Here is a 24,089-nt window from a genome sequence, read left to right on the forward strand (position 1 = left end):
TTTCCTATTATATTACATCTCTTTTATTTACATCGCATCTCGTTTACTATTTTGCAATCTTTACTTTCCAATCTATACAACGAAAATACCAAAAATATTTACTTTACTATCTCTATTAGATCTCACTTTTGCGAGTGGCCGTGAAGGGATTGACAACCCCTTTATCACGTTGGTTGCAAGGTTCTTGATTGTTTGTGTAGGTACTAGGTGACTTGTGCGTTGTCTCCTACTGGATTGATACCTTGGTTCTAAAAACTGAGGGAAATACGTAAGCTACTTTGCTGCATCACCCTTTCCTCTTCAAGGGAAAACCAACGCATGCTCAAGAGGTAGCAACATAGTGCCAAGTGCCAGTTGTTGTTTTTTGTTTGTTTTTTACATCGCAAGAAATCAATATCAAACAGAGTCCAAATGCAGCGAAATTTTTTGTGGATTTTTTATGGACCAGAAGGCACCCAATGGGTCGAAGAAGCACCTGGGGGTGCCCCGAGGGGGCACAACCCACCAGGGCGCGCCTGGGCCCCCAGGTGCGCCCAGGTGGGTTGTGCCCACCTCAGCGGCTTCCTGCACTGCCTCTTTGCTCTATAATTACCCCAATATTCCAGAAACCCTGGGGGAGTCGACGAAAATCAATTCCAGCCGCCGCAAGTTCCAGAAACCACAGATCCAATCTAGACACCATCATAGAGGGGTTCATCATACTCATTGGTGCCTCTCCGATGATGCGTGAGTAGTTCTTTGTAGACCTACGGGCCCGTAGTTAGTAGCTAGATGGCTTCCTCTCTCTCTCTATCTATCTATCTACCTATCTATCTCTCTCTCTCTCTATTCTCAATACAATGGTCTCTTGGAGATCTATTTGATGTAACTCTTTTCGCGGTGTGTTTGTTGGGGTCTGATGAACTTTGAGTTTATGATCAGATCTATGTTTTTATCCATGAATGTTATTTGAGTCTTTTGATCTCTTATATGCATGATTACTTATAGCCTCATATTTCTTCTTCGAATCTTTGGTTTAGTTAGGCCAACTAGATCGATTTTTCTTGACATGGGAAAAGGTGCTTTGTGATGGGTTCGATCTTACGGTTCTTGATGGGGTCTATTTCTACATAAATAGATCTTGTCTACATCATGTCATTGTTCTTATTGCATTACTCTGTTTCTCCATGAACTTAATACACTAGATGCATGCTGGATAGCGGTCGATGTGTGGTGTAATAGTAGTAGATGCAGGCAGGAGTAGGTCTACTAATCTTGGACGTGATGCCTATATAATGATCATTGCCTAGATATTGTCATGATTATTTGAAGTTCTATCAATTGCCCAACAGTAATTTGTTTACCCACCGTCGCTATTTTTCTCGAGAGAATCCACTAGTGAAATCTACGGCCCCCGGGTATCTTCTTTATGATATTTGCCTTCGCGATCTATTTTTATTTTGCTTTTATTTTCAGATCTATTAATCCAAAAACCCAAAAATACCTTGCTGAATTTTAGTTGCTTTTATTTGCATTTAGCAATATACTACAATTTTTACCCCATCTACTTGCCAATTTCTGGCGTCGTTACCCAAAAGGGATTGACAACCCCTTTAATATGACGGGTTGCGAGTATTTGTTATTTGTGTGTAGGTGTCGTTCACGTAGTGTTGCTGGTTCTCCTACTGGTTCGATAACCTTGGTCTCATCACTGAGGGAAATACCTACTGTAGTTGTGCTGCATCATCCCTTCCTCTTTGGGGAAATACCGACGTAGTTCAAGCCGCATCAGAGGTCAACCAGGAACATATCTGCTATTGAGAAGAACAAGGCCCCAATGCCCGAGGTTGATGTTGATGATGAGCCACTAGTGCTCAAAAAGTTGAAGCCAAAGATTCAGGATCATGACAATGCCCATCCAGTAGCCGAGAACATGATGCTTAGAAAGGATAAGGGTCTACATCAGTGGAGGATATCTGATCCCTACTCTGTTAGGAGGACTGCTTGTGATTGTCGCTTTCACACCAGAGAACAACATGATTTCTATGAGACTATGTTGCTTGACAAGAAGCCCATAGTCAGTTACATGAAATGGATGGATTGAAAATACATTGATGCCAATGAGGATCACTTCCCCCATGTTCATGAGAGTTTCAGTCTTACAGGAGTGGATACATTTGTTGGTCAGAAGCTCGCCAAATGGAATCACGAGATGATTATGCAATTCTACTCCATAGCTCATTTCTATCTAGATGGGAGGATTGCATGGATGACTGAGGGTTCCAAATACCAGTCAACTATCTCTGAGTGGGTTTAACTTCTTGGTGTCCTTGAGGAAGAAGAGAATGGCATTGATGTGTATGGGAAGCCCAGGATGGATCACAACCCATTTCCCACATATCCCCATCCTCACCCCCTCCCCCACTCTAGAGCATCGCAACCTAAGGCTGGCTTTGCTTCTCGGGGAGCTCAAGAAGAAAATGGCCAAAATGAGGTTTACGCGACCTCTTCGCCCAACATCGGCGAGGTGGCCTTCAATGAAGCTGGCGACTATGACTAGCCACAACCTTTCAATCTGTGGCCAAAGTATTCTGGTGTGTCGCGTGAAGGAAATATGCCCTAGAGGCAATAATAAAGTTGTTATTTTATATTTCTTATATCATGATAAATGTTGATTATTCATGCTAGAATTGTATTAACCGGAAACATGATACATGTGTGGATACATAGACAAACACCGTGTCCCTAGTAAGACTCTACTAGACTAGCTCACAAATGAAAGATGGTTAAGTTTCCTAACCATAGACATGTGTTGTCATTTGATGAACGAGATCACATCTTTAGGAGAATGATGTGATGGACAAGACCCATCCGTTAGCATCGCATATTGATCGTTCAGTTTTATTGCTATTGCTTTCTTTATGTCAAATACATATTCCTTCGACTATGAGATTTTGCAACTCCCAGATACCGGAGGAATGGCTTGTGTGCTATCAAATGTCACAACGTAACTGGGTCATTATAAATATGATCTACAAGTATCTCTGAAGGTGTTTGTTGGGTTGGCATCGATCGAGATTAGGATTTGTCACTCCGAGTATCGGAGAGGTATCTCTGGGCCCTCATGGTAATGCACATCATAAGAAGCCTTGCAAGCAAAGTAACTAATGAGTTAGATACAGGATGATGTATTACAGAATGAGTAAAGAGACTTGTCGGTAACAATATTGAACTAGGTATGTGGATACCGACGATCGAATCTCGGGCAAGTAACATACCGATGGACAAAGGGAATAATGTATGTTGTCATAACTGTTCAACCGATAAAGATCTTCGTAGAATATGTAGGAGCCAATATGAGCATCCAGGTTCCGCTATTGGTTATTTACCGCAGAGGTGTCTTGGTCATGTCTACATAGTTCTCGAACCCGTAGGGTCCGAACGCTTAACGTTCGATGACGATTTAGTATTATATGAGTTATGTGATTTGGTGACCGAATGTTGTTCGTAGTCCCGGATGAGATCACGGACATGACGAGGAGTCTCGAAATGGTCGACAGGTAAAGATTGATATATATATATATATATATAGGACGATGGTATTCGAACACCGGAAGTGTTCCAGAGGGTGTCGGGTACTTATGGGGTCACGGGAAGGTGTTTCGGGTACCCCCGGCAATCCTATGGGCCATACGGGCCTTATGAAGGAACACACCAGCCCATAAGGGGCTGGTGTGCCCCATAAGGCTATAGGAGGAGGATAAGGAAAGGGGGGAGGGAAAGGAAAGTGTGGATTAGGATTCCCACTTCCTTCCCTCACCCCCCCCCCTCTTTCCTTCCCCTTCATGCATACATGGACAGGGGGTCACAGGGCAAGGCAGGGCCCCTAGGGGGCGGCGGCCAACCCTAGGATGCCCCTGGCTGCCTCTCCTCCCCTCCCACCTATATATATGTGGGGAGAGGGTGCCTCACAAGCACACACCAACAATTGTTAGTCGTGTGCGGCGCCCCCCCCTCCACAGTTTACGCCTCCGGTCATATCTCTGTAGTGCTTAGGTGAAGCCCTACACGGATCACTTCACCATCATCGTCACCATGCAGTCGTGCTAATGGAACTCATCTTCTTCCTATACACCTTTGCGGGATCAAGAGGACGAGGGACGTCATCGAGCTGAACGTGTGCAGAACTCGAAGGTACGTACGTTCGGTGCTTGATTAGTCGGATCTAGAAGAAGTTCGACTACATCGACCGTGTTGTCAAATGCTTCCGCTTTCGGTCTATGAGGGTACGTGGACAAACTCTCCCCCTCTCGTTGCTATGCATCTCCTAGATAGATCTTGCATGAGCATAGGAATTTTTTTGAAATTGCTTGCTATGTTTCCCAACAGTGGCATCCGAGCCAGGTCTATTGATATGTCTCCAACGTATCTATAATTTTTAATTGTTCCATGCTATTATATTATCTGTTTTGGATGTTTATGGGCTTTATTATGCACTTTTATATTATTTTTGGGACTAACCTATTAACCCAGAACCCAATGCCAGTTTCTGTTTTTTCCCTTGTTTTAGTGTTTCGCAGAAAAGGAACATCAAACGGAGTCCAAATGCAATGAAACCTTCGGGAGCGTGATTTTTGGAACGAACGTGATCCAGGAGACTTGGAGTTGAAGTCAAGGAAGCTTCGAGGTGGCCACGAGGCAGGGAGGCGCGCCTTCCCCCCTAGGCGCGCCCCCCACCCTCGTGGGCCCCTCATGGCTCCCCTGACCGACTTCTTTCGCCTATATATATCCATATACCCTAAAAACTTCAGAGATCAGAATAGATCGGGAGTTCTGCCGCCAGAAGCCTGCGTAGCCACCGAAAACCAATCTAGACCTATTCCGGCACCCTGCCGGAGGGGGGAATCCCTCTCCGGTGGCCATCTTCATCATCCTGGTGCTCTCCATGACGAGGAGGGAGTAGTTCTCCCTCGGGGCTGAGGGTATGTACCAGTAGCTATGTGTTTGATCTCTCTCTCTCTCTTGTGTTCTTGAGTCGACACGATCTTGATGTATCGCGAGCTTTGCTATTATATTTGGATCTTATGATGTTTCTCCCCCACTACTCTCTTGTGATGAATTGAGTTTTCCCTTTGAAGTTGTCTTATCAGATTGAGTCTTTAAGGATTTGAGAACACTTGATTTATGTCTTGCACGTGCTTATCTGTGGTGACAATGGGATATCATGTGACCCACTTGATGTATGTTTTGGTGATCAACTTGCGAGTTCCGTGACCTCGTGAACTTATGCATATGGGTTGGCACACGTTTTCGTCTTGACTCTCCGGTAGAAACTTTGGGGCACTCTTTGAAGTTCTTTGTGTTGGTTGAATAGATGAATCTGAGATTGTGTGATGCATATCGTATAATCATACCCACGGATACTTGAGGTGACATTGGAGTATATAGGTGACATTATGGTTTTGGTTGATTTGTGTCTTAAGGTGTTATTCTAGTACGAACTCTATGATAGATTGAACGGAAAGAATAGCTTCGTGTTATTTTACTCAGGACTCTTGAATAGATCGATCAAAAAGGATAACTTTGAGGTGGTTTCGTACCCTACAATAATCTCTTCGTTTGTTCTCTGCTATTAGTGACTTTGGAGTGACTCTTTGTTGCATGTTGAGGGATAGTTATATGATCCAATTATGATATTATTGTTGAGAGAACTTGCACTAGTGAAAGTATGAACCCTAGGCCTTGTTTCAACGCATTGCAATACCGTTTGTGCTCACTTTTATCATTAGTTACCTTGCTGTTTTTATAATTTCAGATTGCAAAATCCATTATCTACTATCCATATTGCACTTGTATCACAATCTCTTCGCCGAACTAGTGTACCTATATAATTTACCATTGTATTGGGTGTGTTGGGGACACAAGAGACTCTTTGTTATTTGGTTGCAGGGTTGCTTGAGAGAGACCATCTTCATACTATGCCTCCCATGGATTGATAAACCTTAGGTCATCCACTTGAGGGAAATTTGCTACTGTCGTACAAATCTCTGCACTTGGAGGTCCAACAACGTCTATAATAAGAAGGTTGTGTAGTAGACATCATCTATGTGTAGATGACATGCACGACTATAACACAAAGAGTTGTGGGCGGTAATTGTCATACTGCTTACCACCAATGTCTTATTTTGATTCGTCGGTATTGTTGGATGAAGCGGCCCGGACCAACCTTACATGACCACGTTCATGACCGGTTCCACCGACAGACATGCAACTAGGTTTGCATAAAGGTGGCTATCGGGTGTCTGTTTCTCCTACTTTAGTTGAATCAAATTTGACTGTTGTCAGTCCTTTTTGAAGGTTAAAACAGCAAACTTGATAAATCACCGTTGTGGTTTTGATGCATAGGTAAGAAGGGTTCTTGCTAGAAGCCCGTAGCAGTCACGTAATACTTGCAACAACAACAAAGTAGAGGACGTCTAACTTGTTTTTGCAAGGCATGTTGTGATGTGATATGGTCAAGACATGATGTGATATACGTTATTGTATGAGATGATCATGTTTTGTAAAAGTTATCGGCAACTGACAGGAGCCTTATGGTTGTCTCTTTATTGTATGAAATGCAAACGCCATGTAATTGCTTTACTTTGTCGCTATGCGTTAGCAATAGTTGTAGAAGCAATAGTTGGTGAGACAACCATGACACAACGATGGAGATCAAGGTGTCGAGCCGATGAATATGGAGATCATGATGATGCTTTGGAGATCGAGATCAAAAGCACAAGATGATGATGGCCATATCATGTCACATATTTTGATTACATGTGATGTTTATCTTTTATGCATCTTATTTTTCTTAGTACGGCGGTAACATTATAAGATGATCCCTTAACTATAATTTTAAGGTATAAGTGTTCTCCCCGAGTATGAACCATTGCGACAGTTCGTCGTGTTGAGACACCACGTGATGATCGGGTGTGATGGACTCTACGTTCACACACAATGGGTGCAAGACAATTTTGCACATGTGGAATACTCAGGTTAAACTCGACGAGCCTGGCATGTACAAACATGGCCTCCGAACACTGGAGATCGAAAGGTCGAACGTGAATCATATAGTAGATATGATCAACATAGAGATGTTCACCATTGATGACTACTCCATCTCACGTGATGATGGGACATGGATTAGTTTATTTGGATCACCTATCACTTAGAGGACTTGAGATATGTCTATTCAAGTGGGAGTTCTTAAGTAATTTGATTAATTGAACTTAATATATCATGAACTTAGTCCTGATAGTATTTGCATATCTATGTTGTAGATCAATAGCTCGTGTATAGCTCCCCTGTTTTATTTTTTGATATGTTCCTAGAGAAAAACTAAGTTTTGAAAGATGATAGTAGCAATGATGTGGAGTGGGTCCGTGATCTGAGGATTATCGTCATTTCTACACAGAAGAATTTTGTCCTTGATGCACTGCTAGGTGACAAACCTATTGCAGGAGCGGATGCAGACATTATGAACGTTTGCCAAGATCGGTATGATGACTACTTGATAGTTTAGTGCGCCATGCTTTACTGCTTAGAATCGGGGATGCAAAACATTTTGAATGCCACGGAGCATATGAGATGTTCCAAGAGCTCAAATTAGTATTTCAGACTCATGCCCGTGTGGAGAGGTATGAGACCTCTGGAAATACTTTTCCTGCAAGATGGAGGACAATGGCCCAGCTAGTGAGCATGTGCTTATAATGTCTGGGTATTACAATCGCTTGAATCAAGTGGGAGTTAATCTTCCAGATAAGATAGTGATTGATAGAGTTCTCTAGTCACTATCACCAAGTTACTAGAACTTCGTGATGAACTATAATGTGCATGGGATGACGGAAATGATTCCCAAGTTCTTCGCATGCTGAAATCAGCGAAGGTAGAAATCAAGAAAGAGCATCAAGTGTTGATGGTTAACAAGACCACTAATTCCAAAAAAGGCAATGGAAAGAAAGGGAACTTCAAGAAGAATGGCAAGCAAGTTGCCACTCCCGTGAAGAAGCCCAAAACTAGACCTAAGCCTAAAATTGAGTGCTTCTACTGCAATGGGAATGGTCACTGGAAGCGGAACTGCCCCAAATACTTGGCGGATAAGAAGGATGGCAAAGTGAACAAAGGTATATTTGATATACATGTTATTGATGTGTGCTTTACTAGTGTTCATAGTAGCCATGGGTATTTGATACTAGTTCAATTGCAAAGATTAGTAACTCGAAACTGGAGTTGCAAAATGAACAGAGACTGGTTAAGGGCGAGGTGATGATGTGTGTTGGAAATGATACCAAGGTTGATCAGATCACCATCGCATACTCCCTCTACCTTCTGGATTAGTGTTGAACCTAAATAAATGTTATTTGGTGTTTGCGTTGAGCATGAATATGATTGGATCATGTTTATTTCAATACGGTTATTCATTTGAGTCGGAGAATAATTGTTGTTCTGTTTACATGAATAAAACCTTCTATGATCATACACCCAATGTAAATGGTTTATTGAATCTCGATCGCAGTAATACACATATTCGTAATATTGATGACAAAAGATGCAAAGTTGATAATGATAGTGCAAACATACTTGTGGCACTGCCGTTTTTAGTCATATTGGTGTAAAGTGCATGAAGAAACTCCATGCAGATAGACTTTTGGAATCACTTGATTATGAATCATTTGATACTTGCGAACCATGCCTCATGGGCAAGATGACTAAAACCCCGTTCTTCAGAACAATGGAGCGAGCCAATGACTTATTGGAAATAATACAGACCGATGTATGCGGTCCAATAAGTGTTGAGGCATGCGGCGGGTATCGTTATTTTCTGACCTTCACAGATGATTTGAGCAGATATGGGTATATCTACTTAATGAAACACAAGTCTGAAACATTTCAAAAGTTCAGAGAATTTCAGAGTGAAGTGGAGAATCATCGTAACAAGAAAATAAAGTTTCTACAATCTGATCATGGAGGCGAATATTTGAGTTACGAGTTTCGCCTTCATTTAAAACAATGTGGAATAGTTTCACAACTCACGCCACCTGGAACACCACAGTGTAATGGTGTGTCCGAACGTCGTAACCGTACTTTATTAGATATGGTGCGATCTATGATGTCTCTTACCAATTTACCATTATCGTTTTGGGGTTATGCATTAGAGACAGTTGCATTCACCTTAAATAGGGCACCGTCTAAATCCGTTGAGACGACACCATATGAACTATGGTTTGCCAAGAAACCTAAGCTGTCATTTCTTAAAGTTTGGGGTTGCGACACTTATGTCAAAAGGCTTCAGCCTGATAAAGCTCGAACTCAAATCGGAGAAGTGTGTCTTCATAGGATACACTAAGGAAACAATTGGGTACACCTTCTACCACAGATTCAAAGGGAAGATCTTTGTTGCCAAGAATGGAAACTTTCTAGAGAAGGAGTTTTTCTCGAAAGAAGTGAGTGGGAGGAAAGTAGAACTTGATGAGGTAATTGTACCTTCTCTTGAATTGGAAAGTAGCACATTAGTGAAATCCGTTCCCATGATGCCTACACCAACTAGAGAGGAAGCTAATGATGATGATCATGAAACTTTGAATCAAGTTACTACTAGACCTCGTAGGTCGAACAGAGCACGTTCTGCACTAGAGTGGTATGGTAATCCTGTCTTGGAAGTCATGTTATTAGACCATGGAGGACCTACGAACTATAAAGAAGCTATGATGAGCCCAGATTCCGACAGGTGGCTTGAGGCCATGAAATCTGAGATAGGATCCATGTATGAGAACAAAGTGTGGAATTTGGTGGACTTGCCCAATGATCGGCAAGCCATTGAGAATAAATGGATCTTCAAGAGGAAGACGGACACTGATGGTAGTGTTACTGTCGGTGTCAAAACCGGCGGATCTCGGGTAGGGGGTCCCGAACTGTGCGTCTAAGGCGGATGGTAACAGGAGGCAGGGGACACAATGTTTTACCCAGGTTCGGGCCCTCTTGATGGAGGTAAAACCCTACGTCCTGCTTGATTATTCTTGATAATATGAGTAGTACAAGAGTTGATCTACCACAAGATCAGAGAGGCTAAACCCTAGAAGCTAGCCTATGGTATGATTGTATGTTGTCCTACGGACTAAAACCCTCCGGTTTATATAGACACCGGAGGGGGCTAGGGTTACACAAGGTCGGTTACAAAGGAGGAGATATACATATCCGTATTGCCTAGCTTGCCTTCCACGCCAAGTAGAGTCCCATCCAGACACGGGATGAAGTCTTCAATCTTGTGTCTTCATGGTCCAACAGTCCGGCCAAAGGATATAGTCCGGCTGTTCGGAGACCCTCTAATCCAGGACTCCCTCAGTAGCCCCTGAACCAGGCTTCAATGACGATGAGTCCGGCGTGCAGTGTTGTCTTCGGCATTGCAAGGTGGGTGAAAGGATCGATATGGTTGACTAGAGGGGGGTGAATAGGCAACTAACAATTTTTAGCTTTTCTTTAACAATTTAAACTTTGCATCAAAGTAGGTTGTATAGATATGCAACTAGGTGAGCAACCTATATGATGCACCAAGGATAGGAACACAAGCAAGCAAGAGATATAACACAAATAAGCTTGCACAAGTAAAGGCACGAAATAACCTAGAGTAGAGACGGTGGAGGCAAGGATGGGTTACCGAAGTTCCTTCCCTTTGAGGGGAAGTACGTCTCCATTGGAGCGGTGTGGAGGCACAATGCTCCCCAAGAAGCCACTAGGGCCACCGTATTCTCCTCACGCCCTCACACAATGCGAGATGCCATGATTCCACTATTGGTGCCCTTGGAGGCGGCGACCGAACCTTTACAAACAAGGTTGGGGCAATCTCCACAACTCAATTGGAGGCTCCCAACGACACCACGAAGCTTCACCACAATGGACTATGGCTCCGCGGTGACCTCAACCGTCTAGGATGCTCAAACACCCAAGAGTAACAAGATCCGCAAGGGATTAGTGGGGGGAATCAAATTTCTCTTGGTGGAAGTGTGGATCGAGGCCTTCTCAACCACTCCCGAGCAAATCAACAAGTTTCATTGGCTAGGGGCAAAAATGGAGCTTAGAGCAACAATGGAGCTTAGGGTTGGAAGAGATAAGTCAACGGGGAAGAAGGGGACCCCTTTTATAGTGAGGGACAAAGATCAAACCGTTATCCACCTACCAGCCCGCGGCCAGCGGTACTACCGCACCAGGCAAGCGGTACTTCCGCTTGCTGCCAAGCGGTACTACCGCAAGGTCATGCGGTACAACCGTGCAGGCCCGTGGTACTACCGCTGCACCAACAACAGCTAGGGCAGACATGTGGCACAAGTGCTGAGGGCGGTACTTCCACGGGCGCGGTACTACCGCTCCCCCTTGCGGTATTACCGCAAGGCAGGAACCCCCTAGCCTAGGAAGAGTGTGGATAAGGAAACATCCATGCGTACTTCCGCTGAAAAACGGAAGAAGCAAAAACCCGACACAGTACTACCGCAGAGGGGCAGTACTACCGCCTGACAGCTGAGCATGGTACTACCGCGGAAGGAAAGCGGTACTACCGTGGTAGGCGCAGATGTAAAAAATTACATCCGCCCCTACTACCGCGGGGGAACGGTACTAGCCTGGTGGGCCACGATAGTGCAGCTCCAGGGGAGCGGTACTACCGTGGGCACCTGCGGTACTACCCCGCCGCAGCACGGTACTATCGCTGGTGCTTATGGTACTACCGCTCACCTGGGAGCAGTACTACCGCGAGCCAACACAGCAGCCAGAAAACAAGGTGACGAGATAGCAACGGAGGAAGCTCCAAGGTGCAAGGGAAAGGAGGGGACAAGGAAGATACGTGTACGTGATGATTCCACCCAAACCTTTCTGACGCGGACCCCCTCTTAATAGTACGGCTTTCCTATGACTCAAATCCACCAAAAAGAAATGTAGAAAAGGCGCCGTCTTCAACAGTCTTCGAGGGGCACCCAACCGTCTTGTGCCTAGCGATGAAATGTCTGGGATACTCAAGGCACATGATTAGTCCGCAAACGCATTGTCATAAATCACCAAAACACCTTAGGGATAAATATGCCCTTACAATCTCCCCCTTTTTGGTGGATTGATGACAATATGGGATTTGCACAAGGGAAATAATATTAAGCAAACGCAAACCCCTCCTCTCTAGAATATAGACGGGCTCCCCCTAGATGTGTGCCAACTAGATGGGTGCTTTGGACTGCACGGCACACATACTAGGATCAAAGCTCCCCCTATATTATAGAGACAAGGCATATCTAGTAATAGGAAGGCTAACACTAGACAAGATAGCACAAACATAAGTTAACTAAGATAGATTAGAGTGCATATGTCTTACACCATATGTAGGATAAGTCTCGAAGGCACAAACCAAACAAAGGCAAACGAGGTTCAAACGACAAAGCAAACACACCAAGCACGACACAACGCAAATCCCTACACTCTCTCCCCCTTTGGCATCGAGACGCCAAAAAGGCAGAGAGGACACCTACACACACGGAGTGGCTCAGGCAGAGAAGTCATCCAACTACTCCTCGTGCTCCTCGTCAGACTCAGCGGCGGGGACGGACTCCTCGATGTCCTCCTCAGAACAAGTCCACTTGTACCCCTACTTCGCCATCCATGCAGCCTCTGGCGTGATGACATCCTCAGAACCGCCAGAGACAATCTCTCCAAAGAGACTCATAACCTTCTTGTCACGGTGGCGACTCTCCTTGTCTGCCACGTGAGTCCTGTATTGTCCCTTTGTCTGCATGCAGAAGAGAGTCTTCATCTTGTCCTTTAACTTCTTGGCCCATGATGGCTCAGAGGAAGGTGTGGTAGACCTAGCAGCATGGTCCTCAGCAACATTCTCTGCACCAGCCGCCTCCTCACCACCAGCCCTCCTAGCAGAAGAAGCCTCAGCACGGTAGTAGTGTTGGCCCAGTTGGGCTTGATGCGAAGACTGATGGACTCATGCCAAATCCAGTCTGGAGCAAGGAACTCATCACCAGGGTACATCTTCTCCCAAGTTGTGGAGAGCAGCAGAAATAGGTACGGTCCATAGATAGGTACCTTGCGGGTGAACATCGCAAACCGAAGCTCACACCACATGATGTGTGAGACATCAAGTGGCTGAGTCTGAGACGAACGTGCCTCCGCACACAGGAGCAACATGTCCACTAGATAGGAATGAACCTTGTCCTTGTCGCCAATGCATGGGAACAGAGAGTTGCGGAAGATGCGATGCATGATGTCCAGAAAGGAGTTCAGTACCCAAGTCGACTTGCCATTGGGGAGCACCTTCTCAACAAGGAATGGTTGAAGCAAGTTCTTGTTAGCAGACTCAGAGTTGGCGTGGGGGCGAACACCAACGGGTGTGTGAAGCCCGTCATCAGGAATGTGAAGCAGACCCATGAACTCCTTCCATGTAGCAGATAGCTGACGGCCGTTGGTCATCCAGGTCATCCTCCGCTCATCCCCGGGGTGAAAGTAGACTGATGCAAAGAACTGACAAACAAGCTCAGGGTCATAGTCAAGGTGAAAGGAGATCACAGGCTCAATAGCAAACTGCTCCACCAAGTCCAGAGCCTCTCCAAAATAGTCACGAAACTTGTCCTTCCTCATGTGATTCATGTGTATCTACTTGACATCAACGAAGGTATTCTGCTTGTTCTTGATCACATCCAGATAAATAAGAGCCTGCTGCTTGGTCCAAAACAACTCAGTGCCTCTGAGGACAGCACGAGGATTCACATAGGGGTTGATCTTCCGGCGTTCGACATACTCATTGAGGGAAATCTCGTCCATGCCCTTAGCAGGTTCCTTTTGCTTGCTGGCAGTGGTCTTGACATTGCACTTGGGGGCATTGGAGCCCTCTGGTGCTTCATCTTGGGGATTGCGCGGACGCTTGGAGCCAGTGTCACGACTGGGATTGGAGCGGCGAGAGCCACCACCTGAGACACAAAATTCAAAACACACACGACAAGCAAGAAGGATCAATGCAAAGACCACAACAAAGGAAAAGAAACATGTAGGAAGCACACAAGATAATTTCCATGAGAGAGATTTGACCCCTACGGTAGAACAGCCAAGTGCTGCGGTACTAAGATTGTAGTACCGCTCCTAGTCGCGGTAGTACCGTGTAAGGCCACGGTAGTACCGGGTCTGGGAGCGGTAGTAGGATCTTAGTGCCACAGCTAGCGCGGTAGTACCGCACCTGATGGGCGGTAGTACCGCACGAGCTAGCGCGGTAGTACCGCACCTGATGAGTGGTAGTACCGCACGTGAGACACGGTAGTACCACACCGCGTTAGATCCGAACAAGTTCAAATCTGAGAAAGCCCGTGAAACCACGGCGGTACTATGGTTGGACAAATCTATCACAGGACACCATATCAAGTAGAATTCCTACGCAACACGACTCTCCTACATCCTACTCTTGCATAGATTTGGCCTAAAATCTCAAGAACAACATGCATCTCCCCAAAAAACTAGAAGCGAGAGAACAACCAAGAAAGAGAGGGATTTGGGGAAAAACCTTGTTCCATGGCAAGAGGAAGTGGTGGGGAACGATCCCACCGGTTGGAATCTGAGGAGAGTGGCCGGACACGGAGATCCGGCGAGGACCTCCGGCGCCGTTCTTGAGCGAGAGAGAGAGAGAGAGAGAGACGTGGGGAGAGAGACAAGTGAATGGGTATGGGGAGTTCGAACTCCCCTGCCCGAGTCATAACCCACATGCCCACTCGACGGCGCGGTAGTACCGCTCGGCGGAAGTACCGCACCAGAGTGGTGCGGTAGTATCGTGCCCTCTCAAGTGGTAGTACCGCGGCAAGCCGCGGTAGTATCGTGGGCTCAAAAAGTTGCAAGTTTCAAGCAGGCCGTTGCACAAAAACTTCGAGGCAACACGACACCACAAGACCACGCGACATACGAAGGCAGAAAGGCAAACGACAACACGAAACAACCACGAGACACCACCTCTCCAAAGAGAGGTCGGTGGCCGGAGCCACCTATGTTTGAGTCAATTGGTATGGCACCGCGAAGAATTATCCTTGGGCCCATGACCAAAACTTGTCTTTGAGCCACAAGTACCATCAAACATGGCTAATGTGAAAGACTTGATCAATTTATGCATAATGGGGGGGGAAGGAGAGTTCATTGAGAGAACAACACTCCCCCTATGTCCATGCCTACATCTAAACAAGACTACAAGTTGAGTATGGTGGGGTGTGCAAGGGTTCAAGCAACATTGCTCGAATCAATGATATTTAGCTCATGCCTTAACTCGCGAAATCTTGCTTCATCCAAGGGCTTCATGAAAATGTTTGCAAGGTTATCATGAGTGTTGACATAGTTGAGAGCGGTCTCTCCTCGCCTAATGTGATCCCAGATGAAGTGATACCGAATCTCAATATGCTTCGTCTTCAAGTGTTGCACCGGGTTGAGAGAAATCTTGATGGCACTTTCATTGTCACACCAAAGAGGCACTTTGTCACCAATGACACCGTAATCCTTTAAAGTTTGCCTCATCCATAAGAGTTGTGCACAACAACTACCAGCCGCCACATACTCCGCTTCGGTGGACGAGAGAGACACACAACTTTGCTTTTTGGAAGACCAACTTACCAAAGAGCAACCAAGGAATTGGCACCCTCCGCAAGTGGACTTCCTATCCACTTTGTCTCCCGCCCAATCCGAGTCCGAATAACCTACAAGCTTGAAGTTTGCTCCTCTTGGGTACCATAAGCCAAAGTTTGGGGTATGAGCCAAATATCGAAAGATTTGTTTGACCGCCACATAGTGACTTTCCTTATGTGTGGCTTGAAACCATGCACAAATTCCCACACTCAACATGATATCCGGTCTAGATGCACAAAGGTAAAGCAAGGAGCCTATCATGGAACGATATACCTTTTGATCCACCGCTTTACCATTGGGATCTATGTCAAGTTGGCACTTGGTGGGCATTGGAGTGGAAGCCGGCTTGACATCACTTAGCTTGAATCTCTTGAGCATGTCTTGAGTGTATTTGGCTTGGTTGATGAAGGTTCCTTCTCTTCTTTGCTTCACTTCGAACCCTAGAAAGAACTTCAACTCTCCCATGGAAGACATCTCGAACTTTGAGGTCATGAGAGTGGCAAATTCCTCATTTAAAGCTTTGTTAGGGGAACCAAAGATAATATCATCAACATATAATTGGCACACAAACAACTCCCCTTTGACCTTGTTAGTAAAAAGAGTGGGGTCGATTAGCCCAACTTCAAAACCACGGTCTTGTAACAACTCGGTAAGGTGGTCATACCATGCACGTGGGGCTTGTTTAAAGCCATAGAGTGCCTTATCGAGTTGATACACATGATCAAGAAAGTAGGGATCCTCGAAACCGGGGGGTTGCTTGACATAAACCAATTCATTAATAGGACCATTAAGAAAAGCACTCTTCACATCCATTTGTTGTAGCTTAAAGTTATGATGAGAAGCATATGCAATCAACATGCGAATGGATTCAAGACGAGCAACGGGAGCAAAGGTTTCACCGTAGTCGATACCCTCGACTTGGGAGTAGCCTTGTGCTACCAAACGAGCCTTGTTGCGAATGATAATCCCATGAGCATCTTGCTTGTTCTTAAATATCCACTTGGTTCCAATGACATTGTGGTTCCCCGTCGGTCTTGGCACCAATCTCCACACTTTGTTGCGCTCGAAGTTGTTGAGTTCTTCATGCATGGCATTGAGCCAATCCGGATCTTCGAGCGCCTCATAGACCTTGTGGGGTTCGACACAAGAGACAAACGTGTGATGCTCACAATAGTTTGCTAATTGTCTACAAGTGCTTACCCCCTTTCTTAAGCTTCCAAGCACATTCGTCATGAGATGATCCTTGGTGGAGAGCTTGGAAGCAACCTTGGCAGCACGACGCTCCAATTCCTCCTTGGGGGTGAGACGAGAAGTGGTCACTTGATCATATTGAGCGTCGTCTTGAGCTTGTTCTTATTCTTGAACTTGCTCGGAGGAGAGAACTTGACCTTGGGCATCACTTGGTGTGTCAACACCGTCTTGAGCATGATCTTGCCCTTGGTCTTGTTCTTGAGGATGAGGGCCTTCATGTTGTTCTTCGGAAGTGTGTGGGCCTTGGGTTGGTGATGGCTCCACTTGAGTGGAGCATTGTCCTTCTCCTTCGGCCACAAGGGGTTCCTCAATGGGTAGGATAAAGCCAACACCCATTCTTCTTATGGCTTGAGGAGGAATTTCATCACCTACATCACAAGTGCCACTTTGCTCCACTTGGGAGCCGTTATTCTCATCAAACTCCATGTTACACGTCTCCTCAATAAGTCTCGTGGATTTATTGAGGACACGGTAAGCATGAGAGTTTGTAGCATAACCAACAAATATGCCCTCATAAGCTCTAACTTCAAATTTAGACAACCGAACACCTTTCTTGAGAATGAAACACTTACACCCGAACACCCGAAAGTACTTGAGGTTGGGCTTGTTACCGGTGAGTATCTCATATGGAGTCTTGTTCAAGCCCTTGCGGAGGTAGAGCCGATTGGATGCATGACACGCGGTGTTGATGGCTTTGGCCCAAAAGTTGTATGGAGACTTGAACTCCGCCATCATGGTCCTTGCCGCATCCATCAACGTCTGGTTCTTTCTCTCCGCAACACCATTTTGTTGAGGGGTGTAAGGTGCGGAATATTGATGCTTGATCCCCTCATCACTAAGAAACTCATCCAAGGTTTAGTTCTTGAACTCGGTGCCGTTGTCACTTCTTATTGTCAAGATCTTTGCATTGTGTTGACGTTGTGCTTCATTTACAAAGTCAATGACGGTTTGTTGGGTCTCGCTCTTCCTCTTGAAGAAATACACCCAAGTGTATCTTGAGTAGTCATCCACAATCACCAAGCAATACTTCCTACCCCCAAGACTATCGAAGGATGGAGGCCCAAAGAGATCCAAGTGAAGGAGCTCCAAAGGCCTCTTTGAGTAAATGATAGTCGTGGGAGGGTGAGCCTTCTCATGTAGCTTTCCTTCGATACAAGCACTGCAAGCACGATCTTTAGCAAAACTAACATTCATTAGTCGATGGACATGGTCCCCCTTGAGAAGACTTTGCAAAGATCTCATATTGACATGGTCTAGACGGCGATGCCAAAGCCACCCCACATCAACTTTAGCCATTAGGCATGTCGCGGTCTTAGTGGGTCACTCCGAAAAGTTAATCACATATAGACCGTTCTCGACATGCCCAACAAAGGCTACTTTAAGAGTCTTTCTCCACAAGAGGGCCATGGTATCGATATCAAAGAAAGTGACAAAGCCCATGATTGCAAGTTGACGAACGGAAAGTAAATTGTATGCAAGGGACTCAACAAGCATGACCTTCTTGATCGTGAGATCATGAGAGATGACTACCTTGCCAAGTCCCAATACCTTAGAAGATGAGGCGTCACCCCGCTCGACATTGGTGGGCATAGATGGAATCTTGTGCACGTCCACCACCAAATCCTTGCTTCCGGTCATATGATTTGTAGCTCCGCTATCGAGCAACCATGATCCCCCATCGGAAGCAAACACCTACAAGAGATCAATGCTTGGTTTTAGGTACCCATTTTGTAATGGGTCCTTTGATGTTAGTAACAAGGGTCTTTGGAACCCAAATAGACCATTCAATGTACTCATGAGGAGAACCAACGAATTTGGCATAGACATGCCCATCACTAGCACGACATAATATATAAGATGGATTAAAGTCGCCGACTTTGATGGGAGAAGTGGCATTGTCCCTTTTGACACCGCCACCCTTCGCATTGTTCTTCTTCTCCTTGGAAGCACTCTCTCCCTCCTTCACAAAGGTTTGCATGAGAGGAGGAGGTCGTTTGGTCTTGTCATTCTTCTTCTTGTTCTTGGACTCGGGCACATACCCAACCCCTTCCTTGGCCACAACTCCCTTTTGATTAATCAAGAGGTCGTTGAGGTTCTTCTTTCCTTGTATGCAAGTCGCAAGACCTCTCTCAAGTTGCACCTTTAGCTTAGCGTTCTCCTCAACAAGATGCACATGCTCACAACACGGGTTCGTAGCATTTGCATTATCAATTAACATCACGCGAGGAAAAGTGGATTTTTCCTTGGTTAGCTTTACTTGAAGTTGATCATGAGACTCTTTGAGGCTAGCATGAGCACCCTTCAAGACCTTGTGAGCCTTGTCAAGTAGATCAAACTCCTCTTTGAGTCTAGCACGATCAACCTCAAGTTCGGCCTTCTCGGAGTTTAGCACATGAGAAACAATGAGAGCATGATCATAATATTTCTTTAACTTAGCATGATCAACGTTGTGTGACTCCTCAAGGGCCAAACGAAGACCATGCTCTTCCTCAAGAGCATGGGAAAGATCCGAAATCTCATCGGCATAGTCACGACTATGCCCTTCCATCTTAGTGATGGTATCTTCGTGAGTCTCGATCATGTCATTGGCTTCACCAAGTTGTTCCAAGAGAGCAACAAAGTGCTTCTTGGATTTACCCTTAAGTTTGCCCATAAAGGCCTCAAACTCATTCACCTCCACATTAGCTCCCTCATGTTCATCAATGCTATCCGTCGAAGAAGAATGATTAATGATGGTAGTTTTGATGTTGGGGATTACCTTGTTGGTGGCTTTAGCCATGAGGCACTTGGCGGTGATGCTCTCATTGGGTGAGTCGAAGAGAGACACCCGTGGGGTCATCGCAATGGCAACTGAGGCCATGGCACCCGACTCACCATCTTCATCATCGTCATCATCCTCATTGTACTCTTCTTGTACCACCAATGCCTTGGGAGGAGTCTGCTTGGTGAAGTTGCTCTTGTTGGGGAACAACTTGGCCTTGTCCTTTCGGATGAGCTTGCCACCATTGTCTTGCCTCTTCTCATATGGGCACTCCGCAACAAAATGACTCACGTTGCCACAATTGTAACAAGTCCTTACATGTTGCTTGCTCTTCGTGCCACTTGAGTTGTTTTTGTTAAAGTTTGGCCTTGAGTTTTTCTTGCTCCAAAATTGCCTTGAAACGAGTGCCATGTGTTCATGATAAGCATACTTTGTATCTTTGGGATTGCTCTCCTCTTCTTCCTCTTCTTCTTCAACGCAAAGCTTGGCCTTCAATGCAAGGTTGGGCTTCTTTGCCCTTTGAGAACGAAGCACCGCATTGTCGGCGGTCTTGTCCAAAATGTTCATGGCCACAAACTCATCCAACACCTCGCTTGAGGTCAAAGTGTGGAAGTCCGGCCTTTGACGAATGACGGAGGACATGGCCTTGTGGTAGGGAATCATTGCCTTGAGGAATTTGTGCTTGATCCAATTGTCATCCGTGTCCTTGCTCCCGTGATCTCGGAGTGAGACCGCGAGTTTGGTTACTCTCCGATAAAGCTCACGAGGTTCTTCATCTTCTTTCATTGCAAACTCATTGGCCTCATCTTGCACCACTTCATAGTTGGAGCGTTGAATGCTTGCGCTCCCCCGGTAGAGAGAGACAACACAAAGCCATGCGTCTTTGGCCAAGGCAAAGGGCCGAAGATGAGGTAGATCTTCGGGTGGAATTGCATCTTGAATGATGAAGAGGGCATTTTCATTGAATTGATTATCCGCGGCCTCTCGAGGAGTGAAGTTGCTTGGATCATGCGGATAGAAACCTTCTTCAATGATTCTCCAAAGATTAGTGTTCACATGATTTAAGTGACGTTTAAAGCGGTAAACCCAAGAATCAAAGTCCTCATTTTTCACAATCTTAGGGGGAGGACCGGCATGATTCAAATGAGTGGAAGGAACCGGTCCACCATAAACAAGTGGTGGCTCCACATGAGCAAAGATGTCGGTGCCATTCTTACCACTAGAAGAAGGAGCCTTTTCACTACTAGCTTCTCCCTTATCGGAGGTAGCATCCGTCACCTTGTTGGTGGGAATACCCACTTTCAATGGTGCGGTGGATAGTTTAAGCCCTTCAAGGAATTTAGTAAACATGCTTTCAACCTCGGTCGTCATGGAGGTTTTCAATGTCTCCAAGGCCACATTGAACTCCTCACGAGAGACCGAGGTTCCCCCATCGCCCGTAGACGAGATCGGGTTCACACCGGAGTATTCCTCCACACCGTCTATGGTATCAACCATACTCTTCGGATGGTAAAGTCCTTAATGAAGAGACGAGGCTCTGATACCAATTGAAATGATCGATATGGTTGACTAGAGGGGGGTGAATAGGCAACTAACAATTTTTAGCTTTTCTTTAACAATTTAAACTTTGCATCAAAGTAGGTTGTCTAGATATGCAACTAGGTGAGCAACCTATATGATGCACCAAGGATAGGAACACAAGCAAGCAAGAGATATAACACAAATAAGCTTGCACAAGTAAAGGCACGAGATAACCAAGAGTGGAGACAGTGGAGACGAGGATGGGTTACTGAAGTTCCTTCCCTTTGAGGGGAAGTACGTCTCCGTTGGAGCGGTGTGGAGGCACAATGCTCCCCAAGAAGCCACTAGGGCCACCGTATTCTCCTCACACCCTCACACAATGCGAGATGTCGTGATTCCACTATTGGTGCCCTTGGAGGCGGCGACCGAACCTTTACAAACAAGGTTGGGGCAATCTCCAGAACTTAATTGGAGGCTCCCAACGACACCAAGAAGCTTCACCACAATGGACTATGGCTCCACGGTGACCTCAACCGTCTAGGATGCTCAAACACCCAAGAGTAACAAGATCTACAAGGGATTAGTGGGGGAATCAAATTTCTCTTGGTGGAAGTGTGGATCGAGGCCTTCTCAACCACTCCCGAGCAAATCAACAAGTGTGATTGGCTAGGGAGTGAGATCGGGCGAAAATGGAGCTTAGAGCAACAATGGAGCTTAGGGTTGGAAGAGATAAGTCAACGGGGAAGAAGGGGACCCATTTTATAGTGAGGGACAAAGATCCAACCGTTATCCACCTACCAGCCCGCGGCCAGTGGTACTACCGCACCAGGCAAGCGGTACTACCATGGGGCCACGCGGTACTTACGCTTCCTGCCAAGCGGTACTACCGCAAGGTCACGCGGTACAACCGTGCAGGCCCGCAGTACTACCGCTGCACCAACAACAGCTAGGGCAGACCTGTGGCACAAGTGCTAAGGGCGGTACTTCCGCGGGCGCGGTACTACCGCTCCCCCTTGCGGTACTACCGCAAGGCAGGAACCCCCTAGCCTGGGAAGAGTGTGGATAAGGAAACATCCGTGCCTACTTCCGCTGAAAACGGAAGAAGCAAAAACCCGACACAGTACTACCGCAGAGGGGCGGTACTACCGCCTGACAGCTGAGCACGGCACTACCACGGAAGGAAAGCGGTACTACCATGGTAGGTGCGGACGTAAAAAATTACATCCGCCCCTACTACCACGAGGGAGTGGTACTAGCCTGGTGGGCCACGGTAGTGTAGCTCCAGGGGAGCGGTGCTACCATGGGCACCTGCGGTACTACTGCACCGCAGCACGGTACTACCGTTGGTGCCTACGGTACTACCGCTCACCTGGGAGCAGTACTACCGCGAGCCAACACAGCAGCCAGAAAACAAGGTGACGAGATAGCAACGGAGGAAGCTCCAAGGTGCAAGGGAAATGAGGAGACAAGGAAGATACATGTACGTGATGATTCCACCCAAACCTTTCCGACGCGGATCCCCTCTTAATAGTATGGCTTTCCTACGACTCAAATCCACCAAAAAGAAACGTAGAAAAGATGCTGTCTTCAACAGTATTCGAGGGGCACCCAACCGTCTTGTGCCTAGCGATGAAATGTCTGGGATACTCAAGGCACATGATTAGTCCGCAAACGCATTGCCATCAATCACCAAAACACCTTAGGGATAAATATGCCCTTACAGCGGGTTCCTCCTCCGAATACACCACGGAAGAGTTTGAATACAAGGATAGTGTCCGACCCTGCAAAATAAGTTCCACATGCCACCGTAGAGAGAATAATATTTCCACAAATCTAATCTGCTGACACGTTTTGGCAGCATGACATCACACCACGGCCTGGTAATTATTTGAACTGTTTTTCTTTAACCAGCCCCGCACATAACGCGAGGCGGTTTCTTGACACGTCTTGTCAAAGCAGAGATCGTGATCCCCTTATCACGGGATTCTCATCAATACAAACGTGGGTAACCCAACCGTGCCTGTTGGTATGACTCCTAGATCTTAGGTAAGTCTCGAACGGCCACGAGGAGGACGCCCGATATTCATCCCCTTCATAAAGGGACAAGGCTTTTTCTTTTTCCCTCCCGAGCTCAATCGAATCCTTCCCTCGCCTTGAGTTCTAACACCCAAAGCCCAGGTCAAGTGCTTCGAACCTTCAATCATGTCTGGATGCAGCCTTCAAGGCCGGTGGATGCCTTCGTCTGTCACGGAGGAGGACGTCAAGAAGTTGAGGGAGGCCAGATATCTGACCGCTGAAATTTCGCATAGGCTGCCCGCCCGAGGGCAGGTCGTCCCTACTCCCGAACCCAACGAGAGCGTTGTGTTCGTCTCCCACTTCCTCCGAGGACTAGGCCTCACTCTGGATCCCTTTGTTAGGGGTCTTATGTTCTATTACGGGCTGGATTTTCATGATCTGGCCCCGGATTCCCTTCTTCACATCTCATCATTTATTGTCGTTTGTGAGGCCTTCCTCCGCATTACCCCTCACTTTGGCCTGTGGCTCAAGACCTTCGATGTGAAGCCGAAGATGGTCGAGGGGCAGTACACAGCGTGCGGAGGTGCTCTAATAAGCAAAATTGCTGACGCTCCATGGCCAAAGGGTTCCTTTCCAGAGGTGTCCGGATTGTGGCAACGGGAGTGGTTTTACGTCACAGCTCCCCGAAGTGCCAAGTGGGTAGCTGCCCCCACCTTTCGCTCGGGCCCTCCACCACAACTGATGTCATGGATCAGCATGGGGCTGAGCTGCGGTCCAGCCAAGGACGTGCCAATATTGCAGAGTCGTATCCGAGATCTCTTCGAGGGAGATTTAGTCTGGTTATGGTAACGCAAGTTATGCTGGTTCGTCGAATCCAGCCTTGCAA

This window comes from Triticum urartu, chromosome 2A (genome assembly GCF_056163025.1).
Source record: "Triticum urartu cultivar PI428250 chromosome 2A, HENAU_Tu73, whole genome shotgun sequence".
In the NCBI taxonomy this organism is placed as follows: Eukaryota; Viridiplantae; Streptophyta; class Magnoliopsida; order Poales; family Poaceae; genus Triticum; species Triticum urartu.